Source organism: Anomalospiza imberbis, chromosome 8 (assembly GCF_031753505.1).
Source record: "Anomalospiza imberbis isolate Cuckoo-Finch-1a 21T00152 chromosome 8, ASM3175350v1, whole genome shotgun sequence".
In the NCBI taxonomy this organism is placed as follows: Eukaryota; Metazoa; Chordata; class Aves; order Passeriformes; family Viduidae; genus Anomalospiza; species Anomalospiza imberbis.
Genome location: NC_089688.1, coordinates 30,403,200 through 30,424,381, shown reverse-complemented (window position 1 = coordinate 30,424,381; position 21,182 = coordinate 30,403,200).

Below are 21,182 nucleotides of genomic sequence, written 5' to 3'. Positions count from 1 at the left end.
TGTTGTCTCAAACTCCTCAGGGAGTTGCAAATTACCATTACACACAGTTGACAGATGCCTCTGCAGGAGTTACCTATCATGAAGTCCACATTAAAGACTTATTTACATCCTTAACAGGAGAAGTCTTGCTGATCTGAATGTCTTTAAATGAAGGATTAATTGCCTCTCCCTTGAATATCTGATTTTGTTCCATCAATCTGATTACATCAGATTCCCTTGTCTACAGCACAAAACTTCATTACAGCCCAACCCCTGCAAGCAGCTCTATTACCATAAGAGCAAAGCCAGCTGTGATTGCAATGGAGCACCATTTCTCAAGGTGATTTTAGCTCTCTCACTTCATGTTTGCTTTCTTCTGAGGTTTACAGTCCTGCAAACAGGGTTTAAATCTTCCAGGACAGGAAGTGTGAGCAGCAGTCAACCCACATAACATTGGGCAGTGTGCCTCAAGAAAGGGGGATGAGTCCTTTCCTTGTGCCTGGTACCTGGTCACTCGTTTGTTAAATGTGGGAACTGGGCTCCTACCCAGATCACAACAGGAAAAGAAGAGTTTTGTGTCAAGGAAGTGCTCCAAAAGCCCAGCACCTGCCTACTCACTGCACAATCCACTGAATTGTTCAGCAATAAAAAGGGTTAAACGTAGGCTGAGCTGGAAACAGCCTGGCAGCAAGCCTGCTACATAAAATTCTGTTTCTTCCTCTAATTTCTGATGAAATATTTTCTGGAAATACATTTAAAATATGTGGAAATATGTTTAAATGTGTTCTGTTCCATCCCTGGAAGCATTCAAGGTCAGGTTGGATGGGCCTTGGAGGAACCTGGGATAGTGGAAAGTGTCCCTGCCCATGGCAAGGGGTTGGAAGGAGATGATCTTTAGGGTACCTCCCAACCCAAACCATTCCATGGTTCTATGATATTATCAAATTTCCGCTTCTCATAGCTCAAATTCCCTTCAAAATTAACCTATTCAAGTTCAGCAGAAGATACAAGAAACTGAGGAGATCTTCCCTTTGCTTTCCTGGTAAATGAAAATACATTTATTGCTGTGGATGTACCCAAAATCTGATCATTCTAGGCCAGGGATATCTTTATCCAAAGTTCAGCCAAAAGTAACACATTTCCATAAAAACATTTCAGAGTGAAGAATCAATGGTCCTAATTAGTTAATTTTGAACTGAACACCCCAAAAGCAGTGGATTCAGTGCCAGAATCTTGCCTTAGTCTGACCACTCTTTTAAAAGCAAGTCCTAAAGGGTATAAAGACAAAAAGGAGGAAAAGAAGCACATTTATGCATTTTAGAAGCACAAATTGTACAATTCAACCTCCAGTGCCCTGCCTGACATTTCAAAGTAAGGGACAGTGAAAGGGACTGATTGTTGGCAGAGGCAGTGGCTAAAATCCACCATCTGCTCCACAGCAGGTCCCCAGGACACCCCACTGCTCCATCATTTCTTAGGCTCCCTGTGAGCATTATCAGGAAGAATAGCAGGAACAATTGCTGAGAACCACATGAAAAGAGTGCCAGAAATCACACTGCAGCTCCTTGGAGAGCCCTCCAGAAGGGCTGGAATTAGACATAGCTCAAGTGTTCCCTCTCAGGCACGTCCTTCAGTCCCCCTGTGCTTCCCAAAATCACAGTGCCTGGTCAGCCTGGACATTCAAAGGCTGATTGCAATAATTTTAAGTTCTGCATTAAAGACAAACAAAAGCTCATTGGACCATCTCACTGAAAAGCAGGCTGCTTTTTTTTTTTTTAAAAATCACAATAAAGCCTTCATTAAAAAAAAAAATAGATAAAAAAATTACATGATGTCATATTTCCCCTGCTCCCTTTCTCATTTCAGGGAGCTTTTTTTTTCCCAGTAGCAAAAATGAAAAGAGAAGAACGTGATGAAAAAGAAATACACTTAAAGCAAAATCAATACATCTGTTCCAAAAATTTACAAGTAAACAGCTCTTTCACAAATGCCATGAAAAACACTTTCAGTTTTTCTCTTTTGTTAATGAAAATACCATTTAAAGGGTTACATTGATCTATAACCAGTAGTTTTCAGGAGCTGAGAAGACAACACCCTATACATGTACCTCCTACCCACGCCTGAAATGTGATAACTACTTTGCTAAAGTACTAAAAACACTTTGCATTTTAAAAATGGCATTCTGTTTTTCCAACGATTTTCACACACACCCTCGAGTCCTAACACCGTTTGAAATGGTTCCGTTTTATTTTTGGAAATACAGCACTACAAAGTGCCCTACAGTGATATCTCTATCCAGATCCTAATGAAGAGTCATCCATAAAACAGAAGTGGCAATAAAGCCATTGAAATCAGACAAGAAGACTGTGGCAGTTCATATGTAGATAAATTATTATTCAGTAATTAGCAGGGAGGTGCAAACATAAGCCTGACAAGTATCTGCCAGCATAAAATGCAGCAGGAGCCTCTAAGAATGAGCAGAAGGAGAAAGATCCTCCAGAAAAAAATTGCCTATTTGTTAATCTCAGAGAAAAGTCTGCATCTCTCTGCATCTCCCTATTAATAAGGGAAATGTAAAAGGTCAAAAAGGAGAAAAAAATAGAAAGATCAGCTGAGGTCTAGAATGGCTTGGAAACAGCTCAGCAGGCTTGGAATTGCCATCCTGGGGTAGAGATGCTCAGGGGAGATATAGGAAAAGGATGCAAGAAAAGGAGGAAAAACAGGAATTCCAAAGAGAATGAGGCTGTTTGTGCACAGTGTCTTCAGTGTAAGAACTGGGGACATCAATTTAAGGTTCACAAGAAGAGGCAGTTCATCATCAAGCCTTTAGTTCTTATTAAAAATTGTACATGAAGACAAAGACGGACAGAACTGGCTGAGGGTTGCTAAACACACAGACAAATATCTGCTGGAAGGGTTTGGGGACTGCCAACTCCTTTTTAAGCATTCAGATATATCTGGATATTCAGCTTTTATCCTGTTTTGCACCAAAACAGAGCAGAACAAGGAGGCTGACTTCTTTTGAAAACTTCATCCCAAGTTCTGACAACAACAATCCTGATGACTGTTGTTATGTCTTTATCAAAGCATTTGATGCACAGAGCTCTCTAGAGTAAACACTTGCAATTTTTTACTTAGAGTTCCCACTGGAAACTATGATCTAGATAATGGTAAGAAAAGGATATTTTTCTCTTGAAGTATTTACCTCTCCCCAGAGAAATTCCTCTTCTTCCTCTGGGGAACCTAGAGCAACTTGAAATGGTTCTTTATTTTTATAAATACAGAAAGCTAGATGTTATACAAGAGCAGACCTGCACTTTATCTTGGCTGGCTAACCAGTGCGTTTATTCATCCTCTCTTTCCACTTACAAGAGTCCTCTGAAGCCCAGAAAATCACTGCCCTAAGGCAGGCTAGATCTGCACAGCCACAAAAAGTGATACAAAGAGTCACAGCTCCAATAATAAAAAAAAATATAACCCCAAGTTTAAAGCAACAAAATAATACCCAACCACAATCCTGTCACCCCCTTCCCTGCTGCAGGAGCACTGGACCTCTGAGCTCAGAGCTCTTTCCCCACTTTGGGCAGAAAATATTCTTCTCCTAGAGACCCCTAAAAATGCTTAGTGCTAATTAACTACATTGAGTTTAAAATATTCAATACTAATACTATGATACCAAAGTATGTTTAAAGGATTTACTAAAAAGGCAAATTGGTTTGGTCAAGCCTGAACAACTTGTGCAACTAACAAAATATTAAATAAAAAATAAAGAAAGAATAGGAAAAAAAAATATTTGGGAGATTTTACATCTTTCTACAGGGTGATTTTGTTCTTTTGTTTATTCATTTATCGCCCCATCCGCTGCATGGGATTTATTGTATGTGCTGTACACCTTGTTCCACAATGACAAAATTAATGACTGCATTGAAAAATTCTTTATGTAAACAGAAAATTAAGTAATAAACTATAACAGGAATAATTCTGGGTTGTATTTGTTGTTTAACTTCTGTCTTTAGAGGGAAAGTAAGTGACATCTCACATTTAAGCTCCTCACTATCACATCTACCCTGGGTTACAGCATTTGAGGACCTGTCTCACTAAAAAAGTAGCTCCACTAAGAACCATCAACATTTATATTATTTAGATTAAAATAAAATAGTTAACCTGAAGATCAATTTGAGAAGAAAAAAAAATCTAAAGAGATGTGAACATAAAAACCAAATCAACTGTGTTACAATTATGTTTTTAACAGATGCATTCTGAATCTAGTCTCTCCTCTATTAAAAATTATCACTGGGAGAGAAATTTTAGAATTTTTACAAGAAAAAGCAGGGCAAGTGTGTAATTTGGTCCCATTTCTATTTCCCTACCTATCAGCCTCAAAGCTAAATTCCACGAGTTTATTAAAAAATATATCTAAAACAATACAACAAAGAAGAGATTTAGAGAGAGGTTTTAAAAAGCACAATAAAGTAAGTGAAGACATTTACAAGGTCACTGAAAAATTACAAAACCATGGGAAAAATGCATAAAGATATTGCCTGAGCTTGTAAAATGCAGATTGAGACTGGAACTACAGCCTGGACAGAGAAGGAAAAACAGTTTAAAAAGGTTTCACCCAGACATGTATGCTACAAGCCAGTGGCCATCTTTAGCCACTTTAACTGGTTTAAAAAAAAAAGTGATTTTCTTATATTTCCTGCTCTTCTTTCCATAGGGGAATTCCCTATGTTTAGTACTACCTTGGGTGCAGTAATGTAATGAAAATTTATTCTGTTTTCTCATCACCTATCACTTTAGGGATTACCTGGATTTCATACAGTGACTTCAAAACACAGTTCAATATCATGGCTCAAAACTTCACCTTCCATTTTTTGAGCTGCCCCTACGATAGGGGACCTCTCACACCAGCATTGTCCCCGTGGAAAAACAATGTTGGCAGGAGGAGGAGACACATCCTACAGGGCTTTTCCAAACCAAATGATTCTCTGATTCCATGACACCGTGGAAGAGCCAAGCCAAGGGTGCTGTACTTGCCAGGAGGTGAAAATGGAGCAAACAGGAATCACTTCCTCATGTGGAAGGGGGAGCAGCAAAGGCAGAGCAAGAGGCTCACTGGTGGCACCCAGCACTGAACACGTGCTGAGACTCCCACCAGGGGCAATAACCTTCCTTTGGTTTGACACAAGAATATTTCGCTTCAATTTTTTATACAAAATATTTAGATGCCAAAGATGGAAGTGAAGAAGCACATGCAAATATCTCAAGGTGGCTGAAGAGCACAGGAGTGACAAATACATTCTATGTGTCCCTCTTCCACTCCCCCCTCTACTCAAATATTGGCTCTTCTTTTGATTTGAGCACTGAAGATTTAGTAAAAATCTGTGTCATAAACCAGGGAGGACAAAAAAAAAAAAAAAAAAACAGTCTCCTTTAAGCCCAAGGGTAGCAGGAGATGAGCAGCTGAGATGATCTCAGGTACTGAGATGACAGGTACTCTGTGTTTTATCACACAAAATAATTTAAAAATTGTATTCTTTGTTCCAGTGGGGGACACAGGGTGATAACTTAAAAACTTATTTTCCCTTAGATGTGTTATGTAGTCCCTGTGGATATATAACTCCTGGAGTCCCAAAATTCTGGGTTCAAGTGAGAATCCAGCACAGAGCAGGCCAATAACACAAGGAAGGGGTCGTGTCTGGTTTTCATCTCTCCTGTTGGTGCTTAACAGTTGAGTTGCTTCTGCTGGAAACTCTCCAGTGCTCTGCAAAGAAACTCCCACCACTCTGCATATGTTGGGTAATTATGAACTGCAGAGAGTAAGTACTGAAAATATATTATATTCCCATGGTTTAAGGCATCAGTGGTTGCAGGAAAAAAATGCCTTTTTGAACTCCATTGCTGTTTGTTTCCACAATGAGCCATATGTGGCTGGCAACATGCAAAGCTTTGTCCCCAGGATATAAGATTTTAACTATGGGCAGCCTCTGGAAAACAGCCCTCATAGATGTGTCACAATGAAGTACTCTGTAGAAATGACCATTTGTAATATTTTGGCACATTCTGCTCTTCCTGCATCAACCACCTTGTTCTTGTACTTCCACATTTATTAAGTGAAAAAGAAGTTGGAAGAGGCTTTTTCCCAGGAGCTGCACTAGCCTGGTCTTGTGTGGAAAACTATTCACATGGAGCTGGTGCTGGGAACAACTGAGGAACTTCTGCACAATCCATAGCTATTGTGGCAATTTTTGTTGTTAGATTTAATCCATGGAATACTTCTCCTGCCACTGATCTCAGCAAAGCTCCCCTTTGAGGATGTCTTGCTTTGCTGAATTTTGCTGTTCTAGCATGTTCCCTGCAACAGCTACAAGAGAAGCCATAAATATTTCAATTTAGGCTGGATGGTGGATCCTGATCACCATCTCTGCATGTCCTGGGCAGAGGTGCCCTCACCCAGGGGCTCTGGTTTACACAAACAACCCCAGAGCTGTAAAAAACCTTATCCAACCAAATTAACATGCTTATAAACCAGACCTGAGATATTAACAAATGCAGGTTTGGCATTGCAATGACAGACATCAATATTTTGGTTATGTGTAACAACAACCAAGAACATGGCACAGGGCACCTTCCCTTAGACTACATGACAGGGCACATCTATTTCCTTAAGATTTTATTGTAGATCTAATGGGATCAGACTCTTCATTGGCCTTTAAACCCTGGAATGCTAAGCAGAACTGATAATGAGTAAAAACAGCAATATTTTTTCGTGAACATGGTGGGCTTGCAGTTCTGGAACGTTGTTCTTATTAATAATTAAATCTTGGTCAGCCAAGCTGAGATTTTTAAAGTGTTTGACATTCAAGCTCCATAAACACTGCTGCACAGCAATTGCTGGGAACAAGTACCCCAAGTGCTGCAACTCTCACCATCTTCTCTGGTGCCCAGTTTGAGAATGTCAAATGAAAAGCCCAGAAGAGGCCCAAAAAAAGGGAAATCTGTCAAGAGCAGTGGGTCACGGATGCTCTATCTGAGCACATAAAGTCAAAAGGAGAGCAAAGAGAGCAAAGCACTCCTGGCCATGGCTACAGAATCAACCTCATTGCTGAGCTTCCACCAGAACAACAACTCTGGAAAGAGTTTGGTTTTCACCAGGGTCTGTGAAACACCAGGGACAAATTTCTTATCTCCCCAAGCCTGCAGAGTGCTCAGACCCAGGCACAACCCCTCTGTGATCAGCAGGGACCCAGAAGAGGGAAAAGAGAAGGCAAGACTGAATCCTGGGAGCAGAAAGAAGGCAGGCGACAGATCACCCTAGGAAATACTTTATTTCTGTGTGAAACAGAGACAGAGATAAATTTAGGTACACTGTTAGTCACTGTCAAACCAACATGCTCTACTAGAAAACCTGGAATTTTGTTGAGACCGGAAATAAATAAATATGGCTTTAAAAAACTCTGTAAGCTATTACCCAAAGGCTTAAAATATATTTCCCAATACAGAAATGCACAGCTGTCACTGTAAGTTGAATTGAGTGTTGTGTGTTGAAGACTGGAGGTCTGAGAATTTCTCTGATTCCTCAGAATCTAAAAACTACTATATTTGCTGTAATGTTCCAGTAAATTAAAACACAATGAATTCCAGTGGAGAAGAAAGGAATTTTTGTATCTACTTTACACAGTGATGGGATACTTAGTAGGATTGCTAAATAGCAATAACCTGCTTTAATTGGTTTTACATTAACTTTTGGACCAAAAAAAAAAAGTCCAGTAAAATTACCACGAGGAAATATTGTTATGATTTCATTAGCACAGCATCAAGTACTCACTAAAGTTTGTCTGTCCTAATAAAGTAGATCAAAGAGGGGAGATACAGACAGTTGAAGTATGCTGTCTAAAGTTACAGAGATGTTTAACAAACAAAAAAAAAAAAAAAACAACCTGGCAAAAAAAAAAACAAATACCAGCTGGTTTCATGCTGCCCACAGCATTTATGGAAGTCAAAAGGGCCCCTATGAGGTTTTACAGCTTATTCAAAAGAACTGCTCAAAACTGTGTTGCCTTTCAAGTGAAGTAAACTCTAAAATGAAGCAAAGTACCTTTTGTGATAACCCCATCCTTTTCTCCCCTAGGAAGGCAGTAAGAGATGAGGCACAACTTGCTCACACATTTGTTTGCTCCAGGTGCTGCCCTCAAGCTCTGCTCCCCTGCCAGTAGCACCCAGGGACACCAACACCCAGCTCATGGGCTTGCCTTGTCATCTCTAACTAACAACAGTTAACATTTTCTTCTCGCCCTGCTCCTTTCCTTTCAATTCATTTTTGCACTGAAGAGTGATTTTTGGCATCCTGCTTTATCTTTCTTGATTTACAGATTTTGGAGAGATGGCAGGATTTCAAACTAGGATGTGTCTAAGTTCCGGCAAAAGCAATTAAATGTTAATAGGCTGTTTTAAATACATATAGATAGATTTGGCACTGCCCCAGCTAAGACAATTAATATTGTATAAAAAGCTGAAAAGTGGAAGTTGTGCCATTAAATTCCCATCTCATTGCATTCAAAAGGATTTGTGTTTCAACAATCTGAAAAATCCACAGTGTTTAGACCCAATTTTATGTAAACTGGTAATACACAGGTTTTGGGAGAAACATTATCCTCAGAGGCCATTACATGGACTTTATCCAGCGGGAGCTGAGGAAATAACAGTTACTGCTGTGGATGTTGTAATTCTAGCTATGAGCTACAGCGCAGCAATGCCGAAGGGTAAAGCCTGACAGAGCAATAAAGTAAAATGAGTCCATTATCCCAAGAAAAAAGTCCCTAATTCCACCCAGGTTCTAAACCAGTATGGTCACCATCAACAGCCTCAGGATTTACGCAGACATTTCCATCTCCAAAGCCCCTGATGCACATTAAAGCAGTCAACGCTTGCAGAGCTCCTGTAAGCAAACTTCATTATGGCCAGCACTCCATCCCAAAGACATGAAGGAGTTTCTTGCACAGGCTCACCTGCTGGCTGACTGAATGCTGGCTCCATTTACACCAGAGGGCTCAATGGTGCAGTGCCATGCCACAGTCATAATCCCCCTCTTGTCACAGCCCCTAGCACACACCACAGGCTGCGCCAGAGGAAAACTCCCTCCCCAGGTTATTCCACAGGTTCTGATTGCCAGGGAGGACCGCCTCGCACACCCCATAAATCTGCACCCACAGGAACAACAATGCTGTGTAAGTGAGACAAGGGAAGAGTTTCATCTGCAGCTCTGAGAGAGCCCCCGAGCCAGTGTTGTAATGTCACTGCTCACACTGGCAGCGAGCGAGTCGATGGAACATTTGTCTCTGAACCAGCTGCACCAAGCAGAGCTGTGAGCCACAGGCACACAGAGCCTGCCCCAAGGTGCAGCTGGGCTGCAGCTTCCTACCAGAACCATCAGAACCCATGGGCATTGACCTGCAGGGGGATTACATGCGGTCTGTATGTACCTGGGCTGCCTGGAAAATATAAGGTGGGTCTGGGTTTTTTTATGGCTTTTTCTTCAGTGCCAGCAGAAATACAGTCCCTAGGTTAGGATCAGAGTTCATACCACATCAACCTCCACAGTTCCATGCTCGTGGCAGGCTGTAGGGTCTTGCCTCTGCTCCTTTTAAAGCAGCAAGTCCTTGATCCCTGCTCCTATTTGTAGGAAGATCGCTTGTGTGTGTCCTCGGGCAAGCTGTGAAACAAAGGTTTGGCAACTGGGGCAGCACAGCTTCACCTGCTCTGTGCAGCTCATGGAGACAGGGCAGGAACATGCACACACAGCCCTGCAAGCACAACAGGTCCCACCAGCTCTGTCAGAAGCACATTCCATAAACCTTCCTTTCCAGGGCATTGCACCTGTACTTGGAGAATAGAGCACTAATGATGTAGGCTTTTAGGTGACAAGGTCAGGCAGGAGGAGCAGGCTTGCCTCTACTATGAGTTTTCAAGGGGGTTAAAGTCTCATTACAGCACAAGTTAAAATGGTTATTTTCCCCCCTTCTTTTCAGCTTTTCTGTGTGGTGGTTGACCTTGGCTGGCTGCTGGTGCCCATCAAGCTGCTCTATCACTTCCCTCCTCAGCAAGACAGAGAAAATAAGATGGAATAAAAGAAAAAAAATCCTCATGAGTCAAGACAAAGGCAGTTTAATAAAGCAAAACCAGTGCAGAGGAGCAAAGGAAAACAGAAGATTTATTCTCCACTCCCCAGCAGCAGGCAATGTCTAGCCAATTCCCAGGATGCTGCAGTACCCGTAGCAATCGCTCCAGAAGACAAGTGTAACAATGAACACATACACACACACACTCCCCTTCTCCTAGCTGCCATTGCTGAGCAGATATTCTGTGATAATGTAGATCCTTTGGTCAGTTTGGGTCAGCTGTCCTGCCTGTGTCCTCTCCCAGGATTTTGTCCATCCCCAAGTGAAGAATGTTGGAGGGAGAGCTTTGACACTGCTGCCAAACACTGGCGTGCTCTCAGCACCTCCCCAGCTCCCAGCACAGCACTGTGAGGGCTGCAGAGGGGAAAATTAACTCCCTCTCAGGCAGATCCAGTGTGTTCTGTTCAGCCAAAACCCCATCCAGGTCCCCAGAATGAGATAATGAGATAAGCACCAAGCTTCTCCCAGGGTTTGTCAAGACTTTTGTCTGGGAAGCAGAGTCCTTCCCCTGGATTTGAAGCTTTATTTGAGATCACAGTGCCTCAAAAGAAAAACATTTCAAACAGGCATTTGGGGCTGAAATTTGGCTTTGTCAGAAGAATTCTGAGCAGGGCCCCTCAGGATACAGACAGTGCTCCCTCATTTCTCCTTTCCTCCCGATTCACTTTCATTCCTCCACACCCTTCAATTCTTCAGTTTTTTCTGCTCTGGGGACAGCAGGGAAAGAGCATCTCAGGGCTGATTCTTTCCCTCTCTTCTTTTACACTCTGCAACCAAACCAACTGCAGCTTCAGGACCTTGCAAGACTGAAATAATAATTAACAAGACTGAAACTATAATTAACAGAAAGAACTAAACACCAAAATGAGAGGCAGGAAGGATGAATGTTTAACACTACTTTTTTCCAGCCTAAAGACAAACAGATTGATTTTTAGGATTCATCCTCATAGTATTTCAAACAGAAGCTTCATTAGTATGAGACATTGATCTAGTAGCCCAAGATGTCTCTATTGTTTGAGTTCTGCTGGCTGAGCCACCTGGGTGCAAAAGCTTATTTCAAAGCTCTGTACTCAGAGGGAAGTCAATATATTGCTTTGCTTCTATAATTTCATATGAGCTTGTGCACTGAAGACAAAAAATAAAAGAAAACTTAAGCCTAAAATATACACAGTGGGCTGCAAAGGATTAACTGCTTCCAAATTCAGGGCAGAAGGGTTAGAACTTCAAGGATCTTTAAGGTTCCTTCAAACCCAAACCATTCTCTGACTATGATTGATCTAAGGTGCTCCCATGAAGAACACTGACATTTTCTGAACAACTATAGAGAAAAAAAAATCCATGTATTAAGGAATTTGCTGCAAACTCAGTTGACTTCCTACACACACGCACATATGGAATGCTACTAGGCATCCTATAGTTGGTTTTTACAAGGATTATCTGACTAAGAAGGCATATTGCAGAAAGAAAACTGCTAAGTCTGGTTTGGGTTTTAATACCTGCAATGATTGATGTCCTGCTGTGATTATTCAGAAAGTCCTATGCCATAAAATAGATAAAACAATACATAACAATTACATAACATTACAATTTCTGTTCTGCCTGAAATAAAGCTCCCTCCAATCCCCCTCATGTAATCTAATTTGTTTCCCTTGCAGCTTTTGTTTTCAGCCCAAATATCTGAATTAATCATCTTCCTTCAAACTTAAAAACCATTATGAAAATCACTAAAAAGCAGAACCTGAGAAATTTTCCTGCTGGCATTTCATTCTCATGATAAATTTAGCAAGTCACAATGTAAAAACCAAATCCACTCTGCTAAGCTTTGTTAAATGGGCTGCATAAAATATGCAGCAACAAACCAGAATCACTGCAAATATTTATATAAGTATTCTTCAGGAAAATGCAGTGTAGCTCTCAATTTCACCCACATTCATTAAACTTTTTCAGCTGATGGAAAGTGGAGAACAAATTCAACTAAACTATGTTTTAAACTGAAATCAGCCAGTACCCTGACCCTGTATAGTCCACAAAGAACTCTCAAGTTAGGAATATTGTGGCTTGGAAAGTTTTTACTAACCCCAGAAGAAATTCTAGTCTTAAATTGATAGACTTTTGTTTTCCCACTGCACCAGGCTACAGCAGAATAAATTTATGAAATTAATCTCTTTACTTACCAACAACAGGAATATGAAACAGGAAAAGTTACCAGAAACTCTAAGTTTTATGCACACTGTTTTCAACCACTCAGGATTGAAAGGGAAATTAATTATGGGGCTTTTTCCTTCTGGATATGTTTTTGTTTGGGGATTTATTTTTTTTTTTTAGCAGCCCATGCAGTGTAATCATTGCTTTTCTGGAGAGCAGGGTATGTTTGTCTCAAAGGATGGCTGAAGATGAGCAGCATCTAAACCTCCATGCTGAGCAGTAGCACACCAGGGAGAAATGGAGTATTCAGGACATTAATAGTCATCCATTAAATGTGGGTGGAAGGGGTATCAAAATTAGCCTCCTACCTGTGGGTCAGGTTTGAGGCACTTGGCAGCACAATTTGGGAAACAAACACTGCTGCTGCTTGGTGGAGACACAGAGACCTTCTGTCTCTCCCAGAGCCCATCTGGCATCTCCCACAAGCCCTGAATTCACTTACCCAACACAAACAAGTGAATAAGCCCTGTGTGTTTAATACTTCACAGAATTTCATCTTAAAGGGAGCTGGGGAAAAAAATAGGAAGGAAGGAATCAGTCTGACTATTTGAACAACAGACTACACACTGTTTCCTCTTGGTTAGGGCTAATTCCATGCACTGATATTATTTGCATGCTTTGCTGATTGGCATTGGAAGAGAGACATTATCTCATAGAAATTGCAAACAAGCAAATGAATATGGGTATTTTATCACCATAAAATAGAATAAATTCAAGTGGTTTATTCAGATGAATACTATTATTCTGTCAGTCCCACCTCAGTGACTAAATACTGTTATTTGGGAAGAAATACACACACAACGTGGTCAACAAGCCAGGATTCCTTTAAAAGAAAAAAAGAAAAGCTAGATTTTATTTTTTTCCTCCTTTTTCTTTGAGTGGTAAACAAATGAGCTGTGAGTTCAGCTGCAGAAGTAAACCCTGCTAATGCGTGAGGTCAGCTAATTTGAGGATGCATTTAATCAGAGGTGCCTGACAGTCAGATCAGTGCATTGATGCCCTTCTCACTCAATATTTAGGAGTGTTGAGACACAATGTGTCATTAAAGGCCCATTTCTAAATGCCATGATAGCTGCATCACAAGACTAAGGAACAAATTTTATTAAAATCCTCAGCTGCTCAAACCAGATTGCTCTGTAAGAATCTTCATTTTGTTTAAGGAATTAAAGTTGCAGTCTTGGGACTCTCAAGAGCAGCTTGTTTGAGAGGTTGTGCTCCTTTACAAGATTAAGTTATCTTCCAGGACCACAGATGAACACTCTAGTAACCCTCCTGTGAGCCCCCAGGCACCTCTCAGCACCACACAGAGGCATGGGATTTACAGACACAACACTCACTTATTTGGCTTTAAAGTTTGGGGTTTTTTTACTCTACTGGCACAAGACTGTTCCATGCAGTTTTGTACAAGATAGTTCTTAAAACATCAGTGCAGTGATTCTATCCCAGCTGCTCCTGATGCTCAGCCATCATACAGAACTGGATAAAGTCAAGTTGTTATGCTCATTAAAGTGTAAAGAGTAATTAAAGTAGAAGATCCGGTTAGGTAGGAAAAAATTGGGGTTTTTTAACACAACAAAAATATAAAAAATAATAAACAAATAGAAGAAATATATATTGAACTGCATAAATAAGTAGTTTGGCTCAGGTTAGCAAAATTTTATCACACATCATGCAAAAGGCAGCTTAGCTAAGGTACTTGGCAAGTCTGAGGCAGTTTCATAGGTAAAATAACTTTCTTCCTGTATTAAAACTGATCTGTGCTTGTAGCTTATTTCTTTGTACCATTAAAAATTTCCTCTTGACTTATTCACATATCACCATCATTAAGTGATTACACTTAAAACTTCAGAGAAAAATTCAATATCATAGCCAAAGCTCCTCTATGACATTTATTTGTTATTTGCTATGCAACATCAACTATAATTTGAGTCATCATCATTCTTCTTCAACGAGGAGGCAATTTACTGACAGCAAATGAGCTGGGACTAACATGCTTGTAGTGCATATATCCAAGTCATCAATACTGTTTCCTATGGTATAGGGAAAAAAAAATCCTCAAAACACCCACCCCCCCAACCCCCCCCAAAAAAAAAAAGAAAAAATCCCAAAAACCCAAAGAAACCCACCAAAATTAATTATTGGACTGTTACAATTCTCAGTTCAGAGCTGGGTAGATGATAGAAGTCGGAACCCAAACTGTTGGGCACAGCATGGCACTGACAGCACTCCTGGCTCTGTTTGGGGTCACTGTTTATCACAGGCCAGTGTGAATATCATGAGCCCTAGCCCTCCCACACTCCCCAGAAGAGGCCAGAGATCCTCTAAAGGGTCAGATTTCCCCATTCTGCATTGGTTCACACAGCTCTAAACACTTGGTTTCTAAAGTTCTCTTGTTCTTTTCTCTTCACTTACAACTTTCAAAAAAAAAACAGCTTCAAGGAGCTGAAGCTCTAAATCTCACATTTCATGGAAAGCTGGCAAAGTTTATACTTCAAATCTCCTTAGACATCCCAGGCTATATGTTATTTGACTTTGTTTCCAGAACTCTGCTCTATTTTCTGTTGCTTAAGTCCATCCTTTCCTGGCATTGCTGATGCAGCTGCAGGGGGCTTGAGGAAAAGCTCCATGGAGTGGAGCTCTGGAGGGGGAGTGGGCAAAGCTGCTGAGCCCCGGGTGCTGGGCAGGGTCTGGGGGCTCCTGCACCAAGGGAGGCAGGGTGGAGAACCAAATATGTGATCATGGTCTGTCAGACTAAGCCCTTTTCTGACCCAGAGATGGGGCAACTGAGAGGTGTTTTAAAAACTTCTATTCCATTTTCAGTCTCATGAGAAGGGTGAGACAATACAGATGTTATAATTCAGGCCATCACAATCAGAAGCTAAGTATTTCTTAATTACAATACATTATAAGTGTTTCTTGACTTATCAGCTTTTTGCCACACCATGATGTAAATGCCTTAAAACCAATCACCTAAAACTACCCCTCATGGGTCCTACCACAATGCAACTTTCACAGTTCTACCTCTCCAAAGTATCCAGTCTTATTTACAAGACCATCCTTTGAAACTTGTTTCTGGTTCCATTTCTCTCTCAACCATGTCTGTCCCATTCCATGGCATTGCTAAGTCAGCATTTCTTGTCTCGAGGTTTGCACACAGATGCACACTGGGTGAGCCTTCTGTCAGGCTTTGAGAGTTTTCTACAAACCCAATTCCCACATTGGTCATGTCTGCTAAGGGCACACACAGCCGAGCTCATCAGCTCCCTCTGAGCTCAGCTGGGTGCAGGGGTGAACTCACAGGACAGCTTCAGAAAGCTTCCAGGGTTCTTTCAAAAACAAAAGATAAAGACTAATTGATACTTTTATAACAAGCCAAAGCAAACTCTAGCATAGAATACAATCAAATTAAACACAAATTACTTGAAGGCAAACTCAAACTCTAATGTTCTTAACTCTAATTTACCCTAGTGAATAATGGCAAAGCCTACCAAAAGACAGCTTCAGAAAAGCTTCCAAGGGCCTTCATGAAAAATCCTGTCAGCCAGAAGTATTCAAAAATGTAAGCATCAAACAAAAAAATATTTTTGTCTTTTCTTGTGAATTCAGGCAGCTGAAAATTATTCTACTGAAATATAAAATACTTATAAAATCATATCATACATCTTCAGACAAAAAAAGTCCATTGTAAGTTATGATTACACTTTTTTTTTTCCTCTCCAAGGATCTCTGGGACACAGGGATGTCCCAGACCCACCCTGCTGCTCCAGGCTCTCCATTTCCCACAACAAAATCTCTGGAGCTGGGAGAAGCAGAGGCATGGGGACATCACCTGTGCTGCCTGCCTGGAGCTGGGGCCAGGCCACCACAAGTTGCACGAAGGTTCAAGTGCCACCATTTCCTGGCTCTGTCACATCCCCTCAGACTTTTTCCTATCTGTGCTATCTATAAATCTTGCCTGTGCTATCTATAAATCTGAAGCCCTTTGGGGCAGATATTTCTGATTGCCTGTTTGCACTGGCAGAGGACCCAGCTGGATTCTCCAGAGCCTAAACTCATCATTCCAGGGCTGCCTTTTTCTGCCTCAAGCACTGTGTTTTTCTTTTCAGTGAGCATTCCAGAACATGAAACTGGAAATCTACATATTGCTTTATTACAAAAGTGTTCACGCTTTTAATTCTTCCTTCTCTCTATATAATGAAATTACAAAGCAGGAATCTTTTATAATAAAATTTGATGTAGATATGCCTGGAAAGTGAAATCAGAAGGCAGCAATGATGGGAAAAGCTGCCATCAATCACTGCAGGCAGACTGTTCCCCTTGACAGCAGTTAGACAGAGGTAGAAAATTCAGTAATTTGATAACAGCTGCAGTAGAAAACCAGGAAGAAACATTACGATGCCAGTGACTGCATATTTAGCATCAGATCTGACCTGCACATCAGGCTCATGAGTGATGCTACAGCAGAAATCACACTGAAGTCAAGCTGAACTGCTTATTTAGGGCTGAATTGGTCTTGTTCTTAGTTCCCCTGCCTGCAGACAGTAACCTACCAAAGCAGTGCAACCCCCCTGTGTGGGGAATAATGTGTTTTGACTTTATGTTTAGAAAGGTGAATAAATTGTTTTTATTATTTTATACTATGTTATATTAGAACTATATTATATTAAAAAGATATCAAAGAAAAACTTGTGACTATCTCCAGACAGTCACGACATGGCTTTAATTTAATTGGGTAATTAATTTAAACAACTATCACTGGTGTCTAACAAATTAATTTTTGGCAAACAATTTCTATAACACATTCTACATGTGTTAAATAATAGTAGTGAATAGAGATAAGAATTGTTTTCTTTCTTTCTCTGAGCTTTCTCACTGTGTCTCACAGCTTCCCAGGAAAAATCCTGGGAGAGAGAATCATGTCTCTCTCTGTTCAGAGAATGTGAATACCACAGTAACCCAGTGCTTTTCTATCACCTCCTTCCTTCCACAGCCCCCAAAAATAAACCAGGGGGAGAGGCACAGCCAGATGAAGTTTCCCCCCACCTTATTCCTGATGAACTGACTTCACAAAGGTCAGGTTTTCTCCACTGACTACAGGGATGCCTCGCGTTAGAAACCAGATTTTAGAATTGGTGTTCCAGGCAGAGAGGCTTCCTCCAAATGTTGGCTTAAGTCTTAAATGGATAAAAATTATGGAATTCACACTACAGTACTTCAATAAACGCAGGCATTCACCTCCTCAGCATTTATGGAGCAAGAGATTTGAGGTGCCCTCCTCTCCCCTGTTCCACGAGGAGCATCTGAAACAGCTCCTTCTGCAGCAGAAGTCTTGGGTCAGAACAGACACCCTGGCTTTTTATAAATTTACATTCCTTAACTCTTGCATATGACTGCCTGCATATTTTTTTTTAGAGACAGGGAGATGTGCAATGTAGCAAATTGCTCTAAAAGCCCAAATTTCTCTAGCTGTCTTCAAACACAAAACCAAAACCAGCTTGAAAGCTTCACAGCCTTCTTTCATTAATGGAAGAGAAAAGATTGTTAATTTCAGCCCCAAGTTTGGGACTTATAAAAAAAAAAACAGTCATAAATCATGGTTTAGACAGACAAGAAGATTCTTGTTGCAGTTTCCAGGTTGTGGGGGTTCTTTCAAAAACAAAGGATAAAGACTAATTGATACTTTTATAACAAGCCAAAGCAAACTCTAGCATAGAATACAATCAAATTAAACACAAATTATTTGAAGGCAAACTCAAACTCTAATGTTTTTAATTCTAATTTACCCTAGTGAATAATGGCAAAGTCTACCAAAAGACGGCTTCAGAAAAGCTTCCAAGGGCCTTCATGAATAATCCTGTCAGCCAGAAGTATTCAAAAATGTAAGCATCAAACAAAAAAATATTTTTCTGCCATTCCTTGTGAATTCAGGCAGCTGAAAATAATTTTATTGAAAGATAAAATACTCATAAAACATATCACACATCTTCAGACAAAAAAAGTCAGTTGTAAGTTATGATTACACTTTTTTTTCTCTCCAAGGATCTCTGCAACTCTCATTTTCAGACTTCTTTCTTTCAACGAAAGAGAAAAGTATGTTGGGAAAGCACTGGGTTTTTGGAAGAGAAAAATGGTTTTTATTGTCAGTAAAAAAAATTTCTAAGGTTATGGGTAATCTCCTAGGAGACCACTCCTGAAGCTTTAAGTCAGCAAATGTGAAAGACAAAAATACTCTTGTGGAAAAAAGGTATCCTGCACTGGGTCCTTCCAGTCCATTAAAGGCCATCAGTCACATCTTGCTAATATGGGCAGCACCAACACATTGGAGCATCTTCTCTTTGTCACAGGCAGAGCTGAACCTCTAATCTAGGAATGAAAACAGCCCCTCAAGTCATGCTGCTGCAACAATTTAATATTTAGCCACCCCTCATGACAAAGCAGATTTCAATTAAAAAGAGCAAATCTGTATTAAAAAGCTATTTCTCATTTAAGGGAAAAATTCCCTACTATGTTTTTTTCTGATAGAAATAGACATGGAACTGGGAAGTTCAGTGGCGTAAACCGAGCTCTTTAAAATACACAAAACAATGAAAAAGCCAATGGACACCAACTCAGACACTCCACAAATAAATCTTACAGACCTGATTTCAGCAGAAGCCAAGCCAAAGAAACCCACTAGAAATATATTACAGGAGATTTTGCTTGACAGAGGAAGTGAATTTGCATTTTACAGCTATTTATGTGTATTTGTGATACATTTAATATGCTGTGACCTTCAGAAGTAATAAAATTTGAGTTTTCATCCCATCAGAACCTATTTGGCATGCTGCAGGTTGCTGAGGCAGGCCATCACTCCAAAGTGAGAAGCAATAAACTTGTTGGACTTATTTCCCTGAAGCACCCTGACTCCTGGCTGACACTTGGAGCAGCCCTAACTAATTATAATTGCTCTATAAAAACAAGACTTGGGCAAGAGTGACTTTTTAACAAAGTATTCTCTTAATGGCTTGGCAGAAATACATCATTTTCCCTTAACTGCTTGGAGATATCTTTAGATGAAACCAGGTGAGTTACGTCTAGTTTCTCTCCTATAAAGTTTGCAATAACAAGGAACAGTATTTCTGCTCACCTTGGCAAATGAAAATACAGGGCAAAATTGCCATTGCTATAAATCCATGAACAACAATAAGACCAGGCTGACAAGCAAAAAAATAGCATTGCAAGTAGTGTTTCATGGTAAATAATTTTTACTTTTTTAAAATTGCATTTGTACCTCCTTGGCCTAGGGTGGTACTGTTAAACTGCATGTGATTTAAATTACAGCCCTCTGGAACTTGTTGGATATTTTTAGGTTATACAGGTTTTCCACAGTGGATGCAAAAGGCAGTGCCCTTCCAGCACAGAGCAGGCACAGCAGATAAGCTGATCACATTTGTCAGAGCAAGGCACAAGTGGTGGTTGAACACAGCAGACTGTTTGAAGGCACAAATTATTTCCTCCATTTGCTTTATTTATAAGGATTCCCTAGATAAGAAAACTGGTTTTACTCTTTCTCCATCAGATGCCAGGTGCAGCACATAAGAGACAAGTGCTGGAACAATCTGGCTGATCAACAATGTAAAAAGACATTGATAAACTGGTCAGGGATAGAATAACCAACAGCTTCGCTGGAAATTCCCCAAGAAACCACGTAACTAACTCAGGCTGCTCATCTCATTAGGCTCCCCCAGTCCCACAGTGGGGGCTGAAACATCTCCCTGATCACTCAGCACAGAGTTCCCAAGTGTGGCAACTATGCTTTCCACCCAGTTATTTGCATCTATTTGTGCAAAACCGCAGCAAAAAAACTGAGATGGGGTTTGTGTTGTTTCAGCAGACAACTGGGTCTTTAGTTTGCACCACTTTTAACATAATTAGATTACTTTTAAGTTCAAAATCCTTTGATATTCAAAGGATTAATATTCTCCTTCTCTTTAATAGAATGGGCAGTATTTCCCCCAGGAACCTCATCACACCCTTGCCAGCTCTAATTTAATCAAGGACATAGCAGGGAACTTAACCTCTCCATAAAGGCAGAAATATCTTTCTTTTACCCTGGTGGAATTTATCTCCAGTTTCTAACATCCCACTCCCATTTTTTAAGCTGCAAGCAGACACACTATAACCAGCCAACTTCACTCAACAAACAAAAGTTGGTGCTTCATACAACAATCCTGCGTGTACTGAACAAGACAATTCATCAACAGATAAATTTCACAAACACATTGCAGTAAGGTGGAAAAATTATAAAAGAAAGGCCCCATAAAATCAGGCCTGCTCTGTGAGATCAGTGGCTTGCCTGTTCAGCCAGCACTTTGCAAGTTCCCATGTGAAAGCAATCCTGGTGTGAACAGTTTGTTTTAGCACAACAATCTATTCCTGGGTGAAAAACAACTAGCACCTGCATGAACATTAAATCCATCCCATGAGAACCAGTGAAGAAAATATGTAAACAAATTAAGAATAGAGAGTTTTGATGGACAAGTAAAATACTTTCTACTAACCAATAAAGTAATTAGCAAAAAAAGCTGCTAGCCAATTAGAGTCACGCACCAGGTCTGTAAAGCTGTATAAAAATGAGTTATGTGAATAAAGAATGGGCTTTTTACTGCATGAAGGAAGTGGAGTTCCGCGTGGTTTATTCTGATACATACACATCATGTTAAAATACTTTCAAGGTCATAGGGCAAGGAATAAACTGCGAGATCCTCAAAAAAGCACCAGAAGGGCTCAGCAAGCCCAGCTGGGGCTGCTGGAATTGTGCTTGTTCTTCCACAGCTTCAC